General features: G+C 36.1%; 2 long non-coding RNA genes across 4 annotated transcripts; one reads left to right on the top strand and one right to left on the bottom strand.

Annotated features, from left to right (window-relative positions):
- Window positions 1-1,261: 1,261 nt before the first annotated feature.
- LOC105750915 lies at window positions 1,262-20,635 on the bottom strand. 3 transcript variants are annotated; one of them, XR_001121295.3, is made up of 3 exons: window positions 20,473-20,635; window positions 2,655-2,740; window positions 1,262-1,362 (listed from the first exon to the last, which is right to left on the bottom strand). It is a non-coding gene; the product is annotated as an uncharacterized LOC105750915 (long non-coding RNA). The 3 variants fall into 3 exon arrangements; XR_001121296.3 differs by lacking the exon at window positions 20,473-20,635 and adding an exon at window positions 11,413-13,237; XR_002770611.1 differs by lacking the exon at window positions 20,473-20,635 and adding an exon at window positions 7,495-8,383.
- Window positions 18,296-21,677, top strand: LOC105750914. The gene is made up of 3 exons (XR_004230172.1): window positions 18,296-19,808; window positions 20,631-20,800; window positions 21,606-21,677. It is a non-coding gene; the product is annotated as an uncharacterized LOC105750914 (long non-coding RNA).
- Window positions 21,678-22,748: the final 1,071 nt, after the last annotated feature.

Raw genomic sequence — 22,748 nt, 5'->3', positions numbered from 1 at the left:
AGACAAGGACTCCTAAACTATTTCAAGACTCACTTGAAGGGGCAGCTAGATGGTGCAGTGGATAGAGAACTCAAAAGGACCTGAGTTCAGATCTGTGTGACTTAACACTTACTAGCTGTATGACCCTGGCAAGTCACTTAACCCCAATTGTCTCAGCAAAAGATTCACTTGAATTTCTTTGCTGAGGTTCTGTCGTAGTAATATTTAATTTCCTAATAACAGCCAAGGAAATATGTCTTTACTTAAGTCATTTAGATTGGACTATGGTTAACAACTATTTATCTCTGCACTTCTAATAAGATTTTTGTATTTCTCTCATAGGTCAGGACTATGATGTTCTTTTGTTAGCTGAAAATTTACTAGAAAAGTTGCCCCCATGGCCAGCCAGAATTTGAGTGCTTTGTTATATTCTAAGTATTGCCTGATCCTCTTTTTTCCATGCAGACATTTTCCTTGCTTAGAAGCATGCTAAGAAGAGGTATGTTGGAACAGAATGTTGCCGCTGGAAATCAGAAAGTCTGGGTTCTAATCCCAGCTGTGCAACTAATTAACTGAGTGACCTTGGCCAGATCATTTGACCCTTTTGAGCTTTGATATCTATATTTGAAAAAAATGAGAAGTTGAGCCAGATGCTTCCTAATGTACTAAATTTCTAAGATGTTTTAAGGAAAAAAAAAAAAAAAAAAAGCAAAAACTAGTTCCTGCTGTCCAGGAGCTCAGTTTGATAGAAGAACTCAGAGTCCTAAAACCTAAAATTCAGGTCTCATCACAACACCAGCCTCAGATCCCTACATCCCTAAAGTCCTTTAAATAACTGGATTTCAAATTTTATTTTATTTTTAATTAAAACTTTTCATTTTTCAAAACATCCACGTGGACAATTCTTTAACATTAGCCCTTACAAAACTCTGTGTTCCAATCTCCCCCCCCCCCCTTCCCATGCCCTCTCCTAGCTGTCAAGGAGTCCAATATATGTTAAACTTGGTAGAAATACACATTAAATCCAATATATGCATACATATTTATACAATTATCGGGCTACACAAGAAAAATCAAATCAAACCAGTAAAAATAAGAAAAAGAGAAGCAAAATAAGCTGCGAACAAACGTCAGAAAGAATGAGAATGCTATGTTGTGGTCCACACTCAGTTCTCACAGTTCTCTCCCTGGGTGCAGATGGCTCTCTTCATCACTAGATCATTGGAACTGGCCTGAATCACCTCATTGTTGAGAAGAGCCACGTCCATCAGAATTGGTTACTGTATAATCTTGTTGTTGCTGTGTACAATGATCTCCTGCTTCTGCTCATTTTATTCTGCATCAGTTCATGTAAGTAGAATTCAAATTTTAGATTGAAGGATGCTAAAAAGAACATACTTGAAGTTAGTTAGTTTTTTTTTTTTTTAAGTTATTTCAGCTCTCTGTCTACTTAGCTGTGGACTATTTAAAAATACTTTATTTTTCTTTCTTGTTTCTCAAGTTGTAGATGATATAAATGCATGAAATCTGTTATACTTTTAATCGATTTGTGGTATGGTGGATAAAATAATGACCTTGGAGTTAATGAAAACTGTATTCATATCCTGATTGTGATTCTTAATAAATATGAGACCATTAACAAATCACTTAACTAAGATGAGTCCCTGCTTCCTCATGTAAGATACATATAATATAATCTGTTATATCTGGCAGAGTCATTGTAAGATTCAAATGATAAGATGCATGTAAAATGGAAATTTTAGAATGACATATAAATACCTATTATTACTGTTAATTCCATAATCTGAATTTTTATGTTTTTTAGTATAAATTTGTTTTTCTAGAACACCTCTGACAACTGATAACCACTTAACATTGGATTAGCTTATAAGAAACAATCAGCAGGATGGTTTCAGAAAGGCCTGGAGAGACTTATATGAACTGATGCTGAGTGAAGTGTAGAACCAAGAGAACACTGTACAGGCAACAAGAAGATTATGTGATGATCAACTCTAATGGACTTGGCTCTTTTTAACAATGGAGTGATTCAGGCCAATTCCAATAGACTTATGATGGAGAGAGCCATCTACATCCAGATAGAGAACTGTGGGGACTGAATGTGAATCACAACATAATATTTTCACTTTTTTGTTGTGGTTTGCTTGCTCCTTTTTTTTTTCTCATTTTTTTGCCTTTTCTTTGGGGGCAAATTCTTTCCTATATCACTTCAGTCTCTGGGGGATAAATTCAAATTTTATCTCAGTTTCTGCATAGTATTGGCCCCCACTAAATTTACATTCAGATGCAGCAAGACTGCTGCTTGTATCTGTACACTAGTAGGCTGGGATCCCAAAGGTTAATCCCAAGGGTCATTCCTAAGGTAGGCTATACTCCCCTCATCCTCAGAGTTATCAATGCCGCTAGGATTTGTATCCAAACTCTGGAAAGATGCAATGTCAAAGACACCCTCTGCATCTTTTGGATTCACCGACTCATAGATTCTGCTCCTTTCACTGATTACAAATTTCTCCCCAGAATGCTAAGGGAAAGAAGCTAGAGTGGACTAGGGCTTTGTGAAGGCTTCTATAACCAAAGAGTTAGCATAGTTAGCCAACCAGAACCAGTTACAAAATGACAGCATATGCTCCACCATGTCTCCAAAGCACTTTCCTTACATGCTATTATGAAAGAAACATCTCCGTAATATCCTCCACATGAAAAAAGGCCATCTTCTCCCCATCTTCAGACCATCCGAAGCATCCTAAGGATGCACATAAACAGAAGACAAAAGACCATGATGAGAGCAAGTGCACATACACACACACACATATGCATATTTATTTTTGTGACTGATTGAATAATCTGTCTTTTCATCATAAGCTCTTTGGGGGATTGTATATTACTGAAACACAATAGTCTCAAAGTTTTGTGTGAACCAGAGAGTAATGAAAACATGCTCCTTGGATTTAAGTAGGTTGCAGCATATTTCTATTAATGACCTATGTTCCACATATGAGAAAAGGAACATCACTAAATAAATGTATGATTAGAAAAGTAGACAATCTAATCCTATAGTGAGGGTGAAGAATAAAATATGTATAGTCTTAATGCTACCCTCCTTGGCTAATCTATATAGTTTTCCAGAATGTTTTCCTTGCAACACCATAAAGTAGGAACTTCTTTGAAACTTGAATGTATCTTTGATATCATTTATGTGGAAACGCTCGTTTGGTGTGGATCACAGCTCAATGATGTTTTCTTATTTTCTGTGCCTTTTGTGTGTGTGTCCTTTTTAAAATTCTACAATATTCTTAGTTCTGCTTGATGTTGATGCCATTGTGACAACCAGGTGATACATGGATTATCTCTTGCTCTTGCTCCATGACAGCCCATCTCCTCTTCTAGTTATACATCTCTCCATTGATTTCTTTTATGCAGCTTTTCTTAAATGTTTTCCCCCAAGGCAATTGGGGTTAAGTGACTTGCCCAGGGTCACACAGCCAAGAAGTGTTAAGTGTCTGAGAACAGATTTGAACTCGGTCCTCCTGACTTCAGGGCAGGTGCCCCTCCCCCCCAACAATTTTTAATTGATAATATGTTGTACAAGAGAACTGTTCGGTTCTGCACACGTATATTGTATCTAGGATATACTGCGACATATCTAACATGTATAGGACTGCTTGCCATCTGGGGGAGGGGGTGGAGGGAGGGAGGGAGGGGAAAAATCGGAACAGAAGTGAGTGCAAGGGATAATGTTGTAAAAAATTACCCTGGCATGGGTTCTGTCAATAAAAAGTTACTATAATTTAAAAAAATAAAAATAAATAAAAAATAAAAAAGATAATATGTTGTAGCCTCCTCACAACCACTGTGCAACTTGTCCTTGCCCTCTGCTTAATTCATGGAGAACTGCATAATTCATACCCATACATCATCACCAAACACCCCATCGCATAATCTCCATTTAATGGATGAGGAATCCAGCCCCGAGAATTTAAATGAAATTTCCCAACAACACACAACTAGAAAAAGTTAAGAACTGATTCAAGGTTCTCAAGTGTTAAGCAATGAGATCCAACTAATACATGTGAGTTCACGCACAATTTTATTTATGTTCTTACCAACACATTTACAAAAGATTTCAGGGGCCTTTATTTAACTTCAAGCAAGACAGTACAAATACAAATTCTAGAAAATCACATGCAGCTTGTTAGGAAGTTTCTTTGACCATTTCTTTTCTACCACCATCTCTTTGTCACTGGTTGCCAAAACAACCAGTTTTTCAATGGTTTTGCTTCTCAGAAGTCATTTAGAGCATTGCTTTCCAAAGTGGAGAGATTACCTGACTTCATGAGTGGACTATCAACCAATCAGAAAATGGGATCCCCCTCTCTCCTGATAGACATTTATTGGCTAATTTCCATCACAACCATGGTAGTCTCTTCACCCATTATAAAGTTCAATATTTCTTCACTTTTCACTCTTGCCATAGTTTGTTTCCTGTAGCTACACCTAAATGGACTATTTGGATAGTTATAACTTAATCAGACATCTATTTCAGCAAAACTCCTTTTCCATCCTCCTTCAGACACACAATAACTGCTGCAGACATCCCATAGCAAATGTATCCTATGCTCAAGAATAGTGGCCATAAGGAAGATAATCCACCAATTTTTCTATCTTTCTTTTGGGGGGAAAGGGGGAAGGAGCCATGTGAAGATTGGGAGGTGCAATGTAAATCTCAAATCTCAATCCATTACCTTTCCTTGGAAATCCCCTCTTACCAGTTTCCATTGAAAATATCACCTTCCTTTTCATTTCCCAGGTTGCCAACCTCTGTCCTAGTCTTGACTCCTCACTCAGTTGAAACTGCTCTCTTGAAATCTGCCAATGAATGATCTTTTCATTGTGAAATCAGATGGCCTTTTTTCAATCCTCAAACTTTCAGGACCTGACTTGCAATATTTGACAAATCAATAGCTCTCTTTTCTTGGATACTCTCTTCTGGGTGTAAATACCTTGTATTTAACTACTTTATATTTGCATTTATTTACTTTATCTATTAACTGCATTTATTAATGTAAATTTATATGGACTTGTTATCTCTCACTTTAGAATGTGAAGTTCTTAAGATTAGGGATCCTTTCACTCTGTACTGTATCCATAATGTATGGCACAGTGCCTGGGACACACGAAGCAAATATTTATAAATTGCAGGGTGGTTGCTGAGAATAATAATATAATAATAAACAATAACAATAGCTGGTATCCATATAGTCCTTTAAAATTTACAAAGAGCTTTACAAACAGTTATCTCATTTGATCCTCACAACAACAATCCTCAGGGGTAAGTACTGCTATTATCCCCATTTTGCAGAGGACAAAACTGAAACAGTTAAGTGATTAGCTCAGGGTCACACAGCTATTAAGTATTTGAGGTGAAATTACTCTCATATCTATGTACTTAGAGGAAAAAAAAAATAGGATTTTCTAAAGTGTTTCAAATTCTTCCAAATGTAAAGTTGCAGTGGGATTTGGGCCCAGTTATCAGAAATACAAATCTTCAAAAACTTCTGATTTGTAAGAATAATTGATTGATATCACAGAAGATGGAAAGTTACTAGCTGAATTTCAACAACAAATCTTTGCATAATTGCAAAGTCTGTATTGAAAAAAATGATGCAATGTTTCTGTTTTGATCTACATATCTCTGTGAGATCTTTCTCTCTTTCTTTTTTAGCTATTAAAATCAAATGACCAAAAAACCCTGAATTTAGAAACAGATTTCCATTTCACTATAGCATGAAATGTTGAACCATGATTTTTGAAAATAACAAAGCACATTGAATCATATTATTCTCATTAAGTCTCACTATAATTAATTATTAATAACAATGTCTAGTGGAAGAAAAAGTTTTTACCTGATGATAAAGTATTATTTTTAAAAATTACCTAACCATTAGCCCATATTTTTATAATTTCTATTTTATGTAAGTTTTATAATGTACATGAATATTACTATAATGCTACACATATGGCATTTATAAATAAATAAATTTACATCTAGTGGAAAAATATGAACAATTTTTTTGATAGAGGCGCATGATCAAAAACATTTTCAGACCTATGCTGTGGATAACTAATGAGTTCTTTGCTTTTTGAGTCAGACCAGGTAACGATACTGGGAATTTAGATTTCCACCAGCCAAATGATAACTTAAAAAAAAAAACTTTTTATGGTTTTCCTAAAATTTTCATAAAATTTCATAAAATATTATTCTCACATACAAAGGCTAATTTAAGTCTGTACTAGTTTTTTATGAAGTTCTACTTACATGGGTAAAAAATCCTCACTATAGAAGTAGACTTCATAGATAGCGTCTTAATTTTGTGAATTTGTACCCTGTTTTACTACAGTGGACACAATGCGCTCTTTGTCTCCCTAGGTAGCACCGTGTCCTTGAAAGCCAGAAAAATATTTTATACATTCTTTGCAGCATTACACATGAGCACTCATGTATAAATGTCTCTCTGCAATCAGTGCTAACGATACAGATTATTACGTAAAGTGATTGTAGATTGTACTTCAATATTTTTTTTTAATCAGGAACTAGAATTTTGCTTCTTGCCACTGGCACTTTATACTACCCTAATTTCAAATAAGGATGAATAGTCTATTTTTCTTATTAACCCGTAGAAAAAACGTTTTGTACTTATTTTGTGGAAGGTATTGCTCTCTATGTCTTAACACTTAAAAGCCTCTAATTTATTTATTTATTCATTTATTCATTCATTTATTTATTTCGTTTATTCATTCATTTATTTGTTTGTTTATTTATTCGTTCATTTATTTATTTATTGTTTTGGGTGTTTTCCCCCCTGAGGCAATTGGGGTTAAGTAACTTGTCCAAGGTCACACAGCTAGGCAGTGTTAAGTATCTTGAGATCTCATTTGAACTCAGGTCCTCCTGACTTCAGGGCTGATGCTCTATCCACTGTGCCTCCTATCTGCCCCAAATCTCTGATTTTTAATGCCAACATTACGTGAGAATAATCAGCTGATTAATGTCATTATTATAGTTAATTTTAATCTCCTTTAATCTCAGTATTTGATATAACTTACATGAAATTAAGTACTGTGCATTATTAAGTCTTTCATATTAATAAGAGTTGGAACTTTCCAGAGTCAATTTTCCATTAGTCTACCACTTGAGAAATAATCTACTTTTGCATCCAAGAAAAATGTTTCAAATGCATGAGCCCATTTCTGACGGTGAATCAAAGCCAAATCTTGATGAAAAGCTTTATAATTTTGTACGTCATCAGCCCTAGAGTCTTGAGCAATTTTAGGGTGGGATCTTCACCTTGATAAGTGAGCTTTGAATCATCTTTCTGTCTTAAGGCAGATTGAGATTTAAATCATCCTGTGCAATGATAATAACTCCTACTTTTGGAGACCCCTAGAGAATTTACAATCTTTAAGAATCTTTTAGTTAAAATACTCAACATCTCTTACCCTTGAGAAGCTCTTCCTTGGAGCACTGAGGACATCCTCTCTGAAATGCTATTGGTGCAGTTGTGAAATGCTTTCAACATTGCTCCATCCCTTGTGAAAAACAGTCAAAATTGGGCCAGTAAAGTCACTTTCCCGTCCACATCTTCTGAATGTCTATCCCAAAGTGTCTCAAGAAAAAGGAATAGCCCCATTTGGAGCAATCTAACATTTTATTGGGTGCTTTATCTAAATTCTTAATAATTCACAAAATAAGCCACTATTTTTGTAAACCTGTCCTAAAAATATATCTATTAATGTTATGTCCTTAACTGTAATAATCTTAAATTTAAAAATTCTTTCCTCTAAAAGAGGAGCAGATTGATGGCTTCCATCAAAGTGGACAGGTGTATAAAATGAGATCTTTTGTTACATAACATTAGGTTAAAGGTTGGATGGTTTTTGTATAGCCTAGAATATTTGAATTTTTGCACTTTTGGTGTTCGTGTATTTAAATTGTCATAATCAATTTTTGTTGTTGTTGTTGTTGTTGTTGTCATTATTCAGTCTAACTCATCATAACCCAGTTTTGGTTTTCTTGACAAAGGTACAAGAATGGTTTGCCAGTTCTTTCTCCAACTTATTTTACAGAGTAGGAAACTGAGGCAAATAGGGTTAATTGACATGCGCTGGGTGATATGGCTAGTCGGTGTCTGAGGTCAGAGCTGACTGTAGATCTAATGCTCAATCTAACCATTGTATCTTGGAGGGTTGGGGCGAGAATACTTAACTATCTAGTTCTCTATGACTTCACTCATCATCCCTTGGGCTTCCTAGAGCTACCTTCCTTCCTTCCTTCTTTCCTTCTTCCTTCCTTCCTTTCCTTTTTCCTCCTTCCCTTCCCCTCTTCCTTCTTTCCTTCCCTCCTTTCCTTCTTTTGTTCCTTCCTTTCTCTCTTCTTGATTTCCTTCCTTGCTTCCCTCTTTCATTTTTTCCTTCCTTTCTTCTTTCCTTCTTTTTTCCTCCCTCCTTCCTCTTTTTCTTCCTTCCTTTTTTCTTCCCTTGCCTCTCTCTTTTCCTTCCCCCTTCCTTTCCTTCCTTTCTGTTTTCCTTCTTTCCTTCCTTCCTTCCTTCCTTCCTTCCTTCCCTCCTTCCCTTCCTCCCTTTCCTTCCTTCCCTCCCTCTCTCCTTTTCTTCCTTCCTTCCTTCCTTCCATTCTCCTTTTCTAGTCCTAATATTAGAGAAAAAAAGATTTTAGTATAAATTCAATTTTAATATTTTGACCAGGAGATGGGCAAAAGCAACAGAAAGAATTAATAAGCACAATTAAAAAGCAAACCCCAATAAAACAAGCCTACCCATTGCCACTTCAGTTATCCAGTCCTTTTTTGTTTGCCCACATAATGTGATCTTACCAGTAAAAGGTCCATTATGTTGTTCAGTAGTTAGCTCACAAATCTGGTACTTCTTGTTTTTCTGTGTTTACATAGAATAAGTGAAAACAAGGCACATTCTGATGCAAAATGTTCCACAGAAATTCTGTATCCTAAAAAAAGAGGGGATGGATCTGGACTATCTTGTAAAGCCTACTGCCTATCTGCTTATAGCTCTTTCAAAATCAGTGCCAAGGGGGCAGCTAGGTGGTGCAGTGGATAGAGTACCAGCCCTGAAGTCAGTGAATGTTTTATTTGTTTACCTATATTATATATCTATATACCTGAGGTTATGTAAAAATTTCTTGGACAAAAACGGTCATGAATAGAAATAGTTTAAGAAACCGTGATCTAGCATATATAGTCTACTATAGTTATAGTATAGGTATAGTGTAGTTAAAGTTCATCGATGGAGAAGATTTTGATTTATATATAATTCAATTCAATTCAATAAGCATTTATTAAGTGCTTATTATGTGCCAAGCACTGAGCCATCATTATGAACTCCTCTCTCCATTTCCAATGGTCCAGTTGAGAAAATTTTTTTTAAAAATATCTTTTATTTAGATTCCATGAAGTTTCAATGTAAAAATAGCAATATGAGGGGCAGCTAGGTGGTGCAGTGGATAGAATACCAGTCCTGAAGTCAGGAACACCTGAGTTCAAATCTAGTCTTAGACACTTAACAATTCCTTAACAATCCTTAACAATGATAACAAGTAAAATAAGGACAATTGTCCTAACCCTGGACAAGTCACTTAACCCCAATTACCTCAGCAAAAAACAAACAAATAAATAAATAAATAACAATATGACTTGCTTGTTATAGCTGAATATTTTTCCTCTTCACACCTTTCTCCAATGTTTATGTGATAGGATACACCACCAGGTAGTGCCAGAGTGCATAGAATAAAGAAGACTCTTATGAGTTCAAATTCAGCCTCAATCACTAGCTGTGTGACCCTGGACAGCTCACTTAAGCCTATTTGCCTCATGTCTATCATCTGTAAAATGAGTTGGAAAGGGAAATGGCAAATCACTCCAGAATTAGACATGATTGAAAAATAATGACAAAAGTTCGATACACTATGTATATAGCAAGACTCCCTTTCATAGAAGGGGAAATAATTCCTAAGGAGAAAAAAAAATTTGTTTGATTTTGATCATCATAGATAGGCTGGAGCAGTAATAAAAGACATTATGGCTTTGCCTTTATTAAGACTCTTCTGGAATAGTCCTGGGCCCTAGTCTGAATAAACCTCTTCTTTGCAAATAATTTAAATGTTACATTTGTGGAATTGCACTGTTTCAGTTCTTTTAGGAAATGATGATGAAGTTGAAGAATGGAAAATGATTTTGGTTGTTTGATCACTTATTGACTCTTTCCCCTTTTGTTAAATAAATAAATATTAATGAAGTAAAAACAAATTGCGTAAGCATAAATGATTGATTGAAGTTAAACCTGCACATAATAACTGATCATTTATATATTGCTTTAAATTTTAGAACATGCCTTGCATGTATATTCTTATTTATTAGTGCTGCTCCCCAATCACTATTTTTTATATCTTATATTTTCTTATCTGTGAATATGTTATATTCCCCTAAATAGAATAAAAGCTCATTCTAGAGAGCAGGGACTATCTCACTTTTGCATCATTATACCCAGTGCTTAGCACAATGCCTCTTACTTCATACTGGTTTTGTTGTTGTTTGCTGAGGAAATTGGGATTAAGTGACTTGCCCAGGGTCACACAACTAGGAAGTTCAGTGTCTGAAGTCACATCTGAACTCAGGTCCTCCTGACTTCAGGGCTGGTGCTCTATTTATATTGTTTTTGTTATTGTTTTTCAGACCTATAGTCTAACATGTTGAAAATAATATTCTCTACCAAAGAAGAAGTTTCTTGTCTTAGAAAGCTGCTTTGGGCTTAATTGACTTGCCTGGAGTCACATAGCCAGAACATATGGGGACATAACATAGTCAGTCCCATAATAAATAAATGCTAATTAATGGCCAACTTAAAAAAAGAACCAGAAAAAAAAAATCAGTTAACAGGATGGGTCTAATGACATATTTGAAAGACTATCTCTAAGATCAACAATAAGATTCCCTAAAGATAAATCTGAAAGAGATGAACTAGTCATCGAATATGACTGAAAGTTGCAATAATTACGTCTGTATTTAGCCAGTTTATAAAAATATAACTGATCAAAATGGAAATGATTTAGAAAAAACCTTCTAGCACAACATCCCGTAATTGATTAGTCACTATTGATAATACTATTATTTTGGGTTACTAATATGGAATGATAAATGTTCTCCAAACAAAGGGAAGGATGCCAGATTGGGTGGAGTTGAGGTTTATTTCTGCTGATAATTAATGAAGCCCGAGAAGGAAATTAGGTTAGACTTGGAAATAGAACCGACATTAAAGAGACTGGGTTGAAACCTGTTTAGGGCGACTGGTTGGAAACCAATATGGAAAAGATGAGAAATCTTTGCTCACCTAAAAAGTCTGTAAAAGCCAGGCTCCACCTGAAGTTTGGGCTGGGAATTCCCAAGTCTGACCAGGTGAACAGTCAAAGTTCCTTTTTCCTTTGTGGACTGGGATTCTGTGAAGTCTGGGTGGGTACTAGGTGTTCCACAGTTTGAGGCAAATACTGTCTCTGAACTTCCTGGTACAAGTACCAAGAACTAACCTGTGTCCCTCCCCCACCTCCTGTATCCGCTACCACCTGGGTCAGACCATAGAAATTCTAGCCTGTCTACCTGTTTCCTTCTTTCCTGGTTCACCTTTATATATAATTGCCTTAAAGTTTTCTGAGTGTTTTTCTCTATTTAGATTTTTTTTATAAGGTCCATATCACCTCATGCGTCAGGAAGGATCCATCCAATAGTGAAGGTATTTTTCAATGGAGCACCTATGTGATGCTATAAATACAAGGTTGGATTTGAAGTTAGAAAGATCTGAATTCAAATTCAAATTCTGCTTCAGACCCTTCCTAGTTTTATGATCCTGAATAAAACAGCCTCAGTTTCTTTATCCATAAAATAGGAATATTAATAGGATAAGGCAGCTAGATAGTGCCCTAGTGCATAGAGTGTTGAGTCTGGAGTCAGTTAAGTAGGTGCGACTCTGGCTAGTTACTTAACCCCGTCTGCATAAAAACTGGATAAAGAAAAGTCCAGGATCTTTGCCAGGAAAACTCCAAATGGGGTCACAAAGAGACACAACTGAAATGACTGAACAATAATACATTATGGAGTTATGGCAAGGATCAGGTGGGGAGACGGAAAGCACTTTACAAATCTGAAGGTACTGTATAAATGATAGCTATGATTTATTTTTGAAAGAAAAACTAGGAGACGGTCAGGACAAGGACCATTATGTTCCCTTTGCAAAGAGCACTGGAGCTCACAGTGATAAAATAACGTGCCCAAGAACTTTCCCCGCTGTGATTGCAATCTAAGTCCTTTGGTTCCAGGCTCAATAGTCTTTCCACCCTTTGCTCTGCCAAGGCATTGAGCCTGAAGAAGGCGACAGAGGAGGATGGAAGGAACAACGTAAGATCATAAAGACCTTGGAAGCCAATGAGTACATCTCCTACATGTTAGAGATGGGGAAATGGAGCCACAGGGAAACTGAGTCACTGCGACTCACAGAACTTATATGTATTTGAGGTAGGATCTAAACTCCAAGTCCAGAATTCTGCCCACTGTACCACCTAGGTTCTGGATTGAAAAGCACACTCGGTACAAGGTACTAAGACTGGGGTACTGTCTAGGACTGTTTTTGGAACTCCCTCCACTAGAAATGTGTGCAGAGAGTTATAATTGGGTTCTCACAGGCTAGCCGTGGGCTTCTTTAAAGAATGTGCACAGGGTGGATGTGGACAAGAAAGAAATTTCTGCTTGTTTGTGATTTGGTCCTTATGGGGCATTGCTGGGTAAGGGAACTCCCTTCATCAATGGAGTTAGCCTTCAGTGACTCAGTAGGAGTGATCAATCTTAGGGAGTTGCCAAAAGCAAATAGAGCTTAAATGACTTGCTCAGGGTGAGGGTGGCAGCTAGTCTCAGACCCAAGACTTCAGTCTGGTTCTTCCCCAGCTTTCCGTCCAATCTTCTCTGCCGTCCATAACAACCACCCCAACGACACATTTTAGAGTTCCTTCAAATTTATAAGGTGCTGTCCTCAAAGCAACCTTGTAATAGGTAATAGAGTACTGTGATCTCCATTTTACAGATAAAGAACCTGAAATTTAGAGAGGTGAAGTGAGCTGCTTAGCTGGGATTGTACAGCTAATAAGAGCCATCAAATACTATTTACAAATTCTCCAAAATCATTTGCATGGATGTAGCTCCCAATTTTTAAAAAATTAACAATACTGCATATGTCTAACAAAATTACCCTATGGTAATATTTGTCCTTAGGAATTAGCAACCATGCAGGGTGATTTGAGTGGTACAGTGAGTGACTTTGACTCCAGCCTTGGAGTCAAAAAGATATTAGTTCAAATCCAATCTCAGACACTCACTAGCTGTGTGACCCTAAATTACTTAATCCAGATTGCAGCCAAAAAAATTGACTCTGTTTTCCCACAGAATTAAATTAAAAAATTGAAAAAAGAGAATTTGAAACTCAATTTTTTTTTAATGTTAAAAATTGTTTTTTACATGTAGTTAGGAAAAAATATATTAAATAAATAAATAATTACAGAAAGAAAAATTTTAAAATACTGCAAATATTTTGAAAGGAATAATACTGTAACTATTTCTAGCCATATGGAAAGATGCTCCAAGTCATTATTAATCAGAAAAATGCAAATTAAGACAACTCTGAGATACCACTACACAGCCCTCAGATTGGCTAGAATGACAGGGAAAGATAATGCGGAATGTTGCAAGGGATATGGGAAAACTGGGACACTAATACACTGTTGGTGGAATTGTGAATACATCCAGCCATTCTGGAGAGCAATTTGGAACTATGCTCAAAAAGTTATCAAACTGTGCATACCCTTTGATCCAGCAGTGTTACTACTGGGCTTATATCCCAAAGAGATCATAAAGAAGGGAAAGGGACTTGTATGTGCACGAATGTTTGTGGCAGCCCTTTTTGTAGTGGCCAGAAACTGGAAACTGAGTGGATGCCCATCAGTTGGAGAATGGCTGAATAAATTGTGGTATATGAATATTATGGAATATTATTGTTTGGTAAGAAATAACCAACAGGATGATTTCAGAAAGGCCTGGAGAGACTTACACAAACTGATGTTCAGTGAAATGAGTAGGACCAGATCATTATATACTTCAACAACAATACTATATGATGATCAATTCTGATGGACGTGGCCACTCTCAACAATGAGATGAACCAAATCAGTTCCAATAGAGCAGGAATGAATTGAACCAGCTACACGCAGGGAAAGAACTCTGGGAGATGACTATGAACTACTACCTAGAATTCCCAATCCCTCTATTTTTGTCCGCCTGCATTTTTGATTTCCTTCACAGGCTAATTGTACACTATTTCAAAGTCCGATTCTTTTTGTGCAACAAAATGATAGTTTGGACATGTGTACATATATTGTATTTAGCTTATACTTTAACATATTTAACATGTATTGGTCAACCTGCCATCTGGGGTAGGGAGTGGGGGGAAGGAGGGGAAAATTGGAACAAAAAGTTTGGCAACTGTCAATGCTGAAAAATTACCCATGCATATATTTTGTAAATAAAAAGCTATAATAAAAAAAGAAAGAAAGAAAGGAATAGTTTAAGAACCAAGAAACCACAGTCCAGATCAAGTAGGATCTGGCAGCTCTTATTATAAATAAGAAGAGATCTTGATATACAATATTCCAAAAAGCAAAATGCATAGACTTATAAGAAAAACTTATCTTGCAAAGCCAAAATAATCTTAGATGGGGGATATAAATCTTTAAGAAAATAGAGGGCGATTAAAAGGAGTATTCATATAGACAGAAGGGGTGAGAGAGAAATGTACTGGGAGAAAGGGAAAGGGAGAAGTGGAATGGTGAAAATTATATGCCATTAAAAATGAGGCAAAAATCTAGGAGGGGGGTGGGTGGGAGGGGATTAAATTAGAACACAAGGTTTTGCAAAAGTCAGTGGTGAAAAGTTGTCGTTGCATATGTTTTGAAAATAAAAAGTTTCAGTAAAAAAAAATGAGTCAAAGAAAAAAAGCTTTTACAGTAGAGGAGAAGAGGGTAAGGAGAAAGGGAATGAGTGAACCTTACTTTCATCAGAATTGGTTCATAGAAGAAATACCATACATATTCAATATGGATATAGAAATCTGTCTTACCCTTTGGAAAATAGGAAAGGAATGGGCTATGGAAGGAAGGGAGGGTGACAAAAAAGAGGGTATATTGGGAGAGGGAGTGGTTAGTACCAAAACACTTTTGAAGAGGAATAGGGTAAAAGGTGAGAGAGAGAATAAATGGGGGAAAGAGAAAGAATAAATGGGAGGAATGCAGTTAGCAATAGTAATTGTAAAAACATTTCCAAAGCAACTTTCTCTGATAAGCCCTCATTTCTCAAACATAGAAGGAACTGAGTCAAATTGATAAAAATAAGAGCCATGCCCCAATTGATAAATGATCAAAAGATATGATCTGTGCCCAAAGGGCGATAAATTCATGCATACCTTTGACCTAACAACATCTGTACTAGGCTTGAATATCAAAAGAGATTCAAAAAAAAAAAAAAAAGAAAAAGAAAAAGAAAAGAAAAATGATCTATATGTACAAAAAATATTCATAGCAACTACTATCTTCTCATGGCAAAAAAAAAAAAAATGGAAATTGAGGGGATGCCCACCAACTGAGGAATGGCTCAATAAACTGTGGTATATGTTTGTGATAGAATATTATTATTCTATGGGAAATGAAAAGCAGAATGCTCTCAGAAAAAACAACAACAACAACAACAACAACAAACACTTGGAAAGTCCTCTATGAACTCAAGTAAAGCAAAATGGTATAGTAAACAAAGTAATAGCAATGTTCTACAATGACCACCTATTCTCAGTAATACAATCATCCAACACTATTCTGAAGGACTTATGATGAAGAATCCTATCCCTACCCAAAGAAGGAACTGATTATGTTTAAATACAGACTGAAGCATTCTCTCTCTCTCTCTCTCTCTCTCTCTCTCTCTCTTAATTTACCTTGAAGGTTTTTTATTTTCATTAGGATGGAAAATTTTTGTTTTCTTTCACAACTTGACTTTTGTAAAAATGTTTTGCATAACTTCACATGTGGTTTCTTCATTATGGGTTAGGTAAGAGAGAACCTAGAACTCAAAAATTTTAAAAACAAATGTAATTTTTTTTTTTTGTTTTTTGAATGTAACCAGGGAAAAATAATAAATAAATCAAATATAAAATAAAATAATGTTCTTTAGGATAGAAAAAACAAAGAGAAGAAAAATCCAGAGCTATGTAGGGAACTTTGAGATACAAATACAAGAGTCAAGAGAAATCTAGAAAAACAAATTTATATGATCAATTGGAAGGGAACATATAATGATGTCATGCTAACATTCTAAACGGGAGAAGAAAAAAGTGCCTCTTCCAAACCATAATTCTTCAAAGGGTATTTGAGGAGTTAAATTAAAATAAAACAGAGGTAATGTGAATGGATAGGTTTTGTGCTGAAAGTAGTAAGAGAAAGGGAAAGCACCATAAAAAGGAATATGATAGTGTAAAAAGAAGGAAGAAGATTAGGGAATTTGCTGTTTCTCATAATTGAAGTACATGAGAAGACTATGTAAATATAGAGGAAGGAATGGGGTATAGACATCAAATAAACCTAATTCTTAATTGAGTCAGAGAAAGGAGAATTGAACATACATATGCAGATACACACACATACATGGAAAACAATTTGGAATGGAAATACATCCAACTTAACAGGAAAACAAATTGGGAAAAAGAGAGAGAGTTAAGTAGAAAGATGGTACTGGGTGGTTGATGGCCAGAAGTCAGATAAACTCTTTGCTTCTCAAGAGGAGATTAAAAGAACTGGATTATGAAGGGAATTTTTGATTGCCACATAGACAATCAGGGGATGGGTGAATACATTGTGATCTTTTAAAATAATGAAATATTATTGTGCCATCAAAACAAAAAATAAAATGAAAATGTTGAAAGAGATGATTTCAGAGAACTTGAGTGAAGTGAAGCAGAACATAACAATTTATGCAAGGACAAAAACATTATAAAGAAAAACAATATAAAGAACCTTTAAAAACCTAATCTGTTTTCAGAAGAACTATGTTAAAGCAATATTAATTACTTAATTAATTGAAAAAAAATTTAAAATAGAAGCTATCTCCCAGGGTTGTTTTAAGGATACAATGAGATAATATTTGTAAAGTGCTTTGCAAACCATAAAATGGTATATAAATGCTAGCTATTATTATTACTGAATTCTGCTGAGTATATGAATATTTTTATGTATTTAAATTTGAATAAAAAAATTTAAAGAAAATAACATTGCTTGGGAAAGCCTGAAATTAGTGCCTAAAGAAAGATAATCTTCAATAAATAAGGCAGAGGATGGACCTAATCAATAGCCTGATTTCTGAGAAAATTACGGGTTAGTACTAGTTGAATTCTCAAACAAAAACCCTGTAACAAAGATATAAAATAATTCATAGTTATGATTTCAGAAGGAAAAAATCTAAACTTGCCTCAAGCAATTGATTCTGAGAATTAATTCGGGAAGCCTTCTATGCTGCAACTTATCACAAAAATATTTGTGGTATACTAACCACTTTACATAGCTGGAGGATTTCAAACCTTTGGATTTCAGTGATCTGTGCTGTCTCATTACTATAGATAATCAAATGCTGTTATATTATGATGTTCTTTTATGGCCAGTTTTTATGTATACTCAAGAATTTTAAGATGCATTATAACGAAATGGCATGATCATGTGTATTTACGAGATACTAAATAGAACTACAATCATTCTGTTTCTTGGACTGGCCTTATTTCTTGTTGCCTGGAACCATATTGGGCACATGATTTCCAGCTACTCATTGGGCTTGTGTGCATTTCTTTTTCCAATGTAAATCTGCCAGACACCACAAGCACCCCTCTGTCTGTCTCTATTTTTTTATATATGTCTTTCTCTCTATTTCTCTTTCTCTCTATCTCTGTCTGTCTCTGTCTCTGTCTGTCCGTCTCTCTCCCCCCCTTCCCTTTTCCTTGTCCCACAACTGGAGGACACTCTCCTTAGAATCCAAACTCTAAAATCCTCAGCATTAATACATCTTTGCCAGTTTTAAGTGAATGACACATGATTTTCATGAAACCGAATATCCACATTATATAAATCACAATAATCAGCCTTTGACAGATTCCTGCAAAATATTTGTATATAACTTCCTCAAATGTACCGAGACATCTCACAAAGAATCATTGTCAGTATCTCAGAGAAGGAAAAAAAAAAAAAAAAAAGGCGATAGCGATCTCTTCGATTTCTCCATTCTACTTGCATGTGCTTGGATACAGCCCAGATTTCTGAAAGAGCTCAAAATGTCAGCCAGAATACATTGAGTCCATAGAAGAGGCAATTATTAAATGTCCTTCTCTTTACCAAGATAAGCTATTGGATGTTATTTCTAACTGTATGTGAACTGCCTTTGAATAGTTGTTTTCTTGCTTTTCCTTTCTGTTCATATATATCTATTGAATGAACAAGCAAGTTGAAAACGTATTTAAGACATTATTTTTTTGTCAAGCATTGTGCTAAGTACTAGGGATAGAGATATAAGAAAAAAAGCCGCTTGGGGCTCTCAAGGAACTTGCCTGCTAAAAGGGATAGAGAATAGATATTGGTGGGTGATATTTTGCTGTGAGAAGTCACAGGGAAGGTGAGTGGAATGATCCAGGAGTTGACGGACTTCTTTCCAGTAGCAATGGCTCTGGTTGCTCTGGTTATACTTCTAAATCTGGGGAACTAGCTGGGGAGGAGTAGGAATGAGGAGGAGAGGAAGGAGGAAGAGAGAAAAGAGTGACATAACAGAAACAGATGATAAAGACAAGATGGCCAAGGTGGGATTTGGACCACATAGAGCATTCACTGAGTAGAATGGGGTGGATCTCAAGTCCATGGTTCCAGATCCAAGTACCTGGGGAATGTTCTGTGGTCTGGGGATTACAGGAGGCAGACTATATGGGAGGCAATTTGAAGGGTAGGATGCAGGCAAGATGGGACACTTGCTGTCCAGCTGTGTTTCTGGAGGGTGTCCAAAAAGTTCTAAAACAGCTCAACTCAATGGTAGAAAGATGTCAGTCTCTTAAAATTCTTTGTCATCAGGGAAACTTTAAATCCACATTGATATTCAGTTCTATTTAAGTGGACAAAATAAAAATCGAGAAATTGGGAGCAAATCTATTGCATGGACTAGGTTGAGCACAGAAAACACAGTACATTTAAGCAGTCCCCGAATTTGTTATGGAGTGCTCTGAGTCCCCAGTAAAAATGATTTGGCTTTGCTTATCTGGTCAAGAATACACGATTATCGATAAGAGACTCCAACGGCCAAAGATAATTTCTCTTTAAAGATAACTCATCTGTGAAATGAGGCAGTTAGGCAAGGTAATCTCTATGTCCCTTCCAGTTGGAACGTTTTCTGAGATTTTCTAGGCGGATTCCAAGTCCGCCTATCAAACTGCTTGGTCTATTCTGCAGGATGTTCCTCTTCCAACAGCGAATTCTGCAGGTTCAATCCAGACCTTCAAGAACCACAGCTTCTTGGGCCCTGCTACCCTCTGACTATAATCCTGCCCGTGAAAGAAGTCTTCGGGGGGTGATGCACCTGTTTTGCTGCTGATATTGGCAATGACAGAGCTATCATTACGAGGTATCCTAAGGCAGAATGACGTTTATTTGTTAAACTTTGATTTTTGGCAGACTAACTCTCCTGCTTTCTGCCACAGAGGCTTTCTTATCCAGGATCTGCCAGTGGGCATTGGCTGAGTGCCCCTGCTCCCAGATTGACTTCACTTGTTGAAATCCTATTGCCAGCCATTTGACACAGAGAAGTTCAGTTGCATGAAAAATAAATTAAAGGTTTATATACATTCACAACATTGTAAAGCAGGTATAGATATGTTATATATACATGTATATATATGTTACATATTATATATATATATATAATATATCTCTGCTTCACAATGTTGTTTTATATATATATATATATATAATATATCTATACCTGCCTTAACAACATTGTGTGTATATATATATACAATATATATAATATATATAAAACAACATTGTATATATATACAATATACAATATATATAACAACATTGTATATATATGTATATATGTGTGCATGTGTATATATAAAACAACATTGTATATATATATTTATGTGTGTGTGCGTGTGTGTATATATATAATTATCCTTACATTACAGATCTGAGACCCAATGATTCGCCCACAAGTGTCAGAGGAGACATCAAGATTGCAAATTTAGTACCAGAAGGAGCCTTCCAGATCATTTGGTCCACCTTACCCCGAATGCAAGTCCAAATCCATCATGCTTTCCGCAGGTCTACTAAGCCAGACTTCTCTGCCCTTCGAGTTCAGTAGTCTCTCTACTACAGCACGATTAGCACAAAGTTTTAACAAATCCCAGAAATAAAATAAGATGTCGCTTTTCCTTTCCCACAGCTTCACTGTGTAGGAGCTGAGACTAACAAGGAGCTAGTCTTGTTTCAAAGTCACACTTTGTACTCGGCTGTCTCACTCAAGCATGAAGAATGATTCATGAACAGGGAATCGGCTGGAAAGGATCACTGACTCCAGAACTGGCACAACGGTCCTGGGATCATCAAAGACAGGTAGCAGCCCATCTCAGCCTTCAAAAACAACCGAGGGAAACAAAAAAGTTTTGTTCCTTATCAGATCTCAGAAGATACATAGGTACTGACGTATATCCAGCAGTGTCCTATCATGAAGAATAAAATTTTGTCATTGGAAGGAATCCAGTTCGGTGACTTCAATCCAGATAGGGCAATACAATGGAAAAAAGGACTGGGTCTGACGCTCTGCTCTGCTATTTACCCGAAATGTGGCTTTATTTTGCTGGACCTGGACTTCCCTCTCTGAAGGAAGGGAGTTGGGTGGGATGACCTTTGTGGTCCTTGCACAATCTGTTCTCCAGCCCAGAGATTGTGACGATTTAGTGCCCTTGATCAGGCCAAAAAGTTCAGCCTCCTGCCTGCGCTCTCTTAATTTAGTTCAATTTAAATTCGGTTTGATAAATACAGGCCTTTCATCCCATGCTTCCTTGATGTCAGCCTCATAGGAGGAAGAGAATCCCAGAATCACAAAATCTCAGAACTAAGAGTCTTTGGTGGTCACCTAGTCCAAACAACACCTCCACAAGAACCCCTAGTCCTCTCTACATTGTTTCTTATAAGCCCTGAAGATGTGGACATGAAGAATATTATATTTAGTCAACAAGGGTCAACAAAACAAAAATTCTAAATGAAAACAATTTAATTGGCTAGGGGCAGGGGTAAAGGGAGGTGGGTATGTGGGTGAGTGTTCTATGTTGCCATCTAGGTAGCATGTTATTTGAGGACAGAAACTATTACCTCTATTTCAAACTATTCATTTGGTTTTTTTATGTCTTCCCCGCAGTGTTCCAACTCTTCTGCTATGTTGTGGAGAGATTTCTGACCCAAATATCTTAGAGTTGTCTGCCAAAGGGCCTCAGTGCCATGATAAATAAAGAGGTAGAAGGCCCGAGTCTGATTCTGAAACTGAATCAAATACAAATACAACTATTTCAAAAACAAATAAAATTTTTTTAAATAAATGTTTTTAACTGATATTTGTTTCTTTATTACATCAATATCACTTCCTGTGACTTCCCCTCCCCTGCTTATTCAAAGCCTCCCTAGTAACAAAGTACAACTAAACAAAATAAACCAGGCCTGGCAAAGTCTTTTCAAAGTTCTAGCCTCTCCGTTGGGAAGAAGGAGACCTCCTGTTGCGTGATCAGTCCTTGGAAGTCGATTGATCAGTGCATTAAGCACAGTTCTGATGCCTTCAATGTTGTTGCCCTTACATGACCCGTGGTCATTCCAATCGTGCTTCCAGAGATTCATGACCTGTGTTGCCTTTTTCCTGACAGAGAGGTAATAGATTCAAGAGGTAAAAGGAGACACACATTTTTGGATAGGAGTAATCTGGGAATTTGTTTTGCAGTTCTTTTTTTTTTCTTTTAAATTAAGGTTGGATGAGAGAGACAGAGACAGAGAGACAGAAAGATAGGGAGAAAAAGACAGAGACAGAGAAAGAGAGAGAGAGAGAAAGAGAGAGAAACAGAGAGAGAGAGAATAAATGCTTGTTAATTGAAAAAAAATTATATGTAAAAAAATCATTACCCTGGTTCATTGGTCATTGTAGAGATTATTCTTTTGATTCAACTAACTCACTTCACTCTGCATCAGTTTCTATAAGTCATCCCATTTTTCTCTGAGTCCTTCACAATCAGAATTTCCTTTTTTTCTTAAAGCTTTTTATTTTCAAAACATATGCATAAATAATTTTCAACATTCACCCTTGCAAAACCTTGCGTTCCAAATTTTTCCCTCCTTTCCCCCCAATCCCTCTCCTAATCAGCAAGTAATCCAATATATGTTAATCATGTGCAATTCTTCTATACAGATTTCCACAATTATCATGCTGCACAAGAAAAATCATATCAAAAAGGAAAAAATGAGAAAACAAAATGCAAGCAAACAACAAAAATGTTATGATATGACTCATACTCAGTTC

The sequence above is a fragment of the Sarcophilus harrisii genome, chromosome 6 (genome assembly GCF_902635505.1).
Source record: "Sarcophilus harrisii chromosome 6, mSarHar1.11, whole genome shotgun sequence".
Taxonomy (NCBI): Eukaryota; Metazoa; Chordata; class Mammalia; order Dasyuromorphia; family Dasyuridae; genus Sarcophilus; species Sarcophilus harrisii.
The sequence above is the reverse complement of the archived record's forward strand: the minus strand, read 5'-3'. Positions and strand labels throughout refer to the sequence as shown.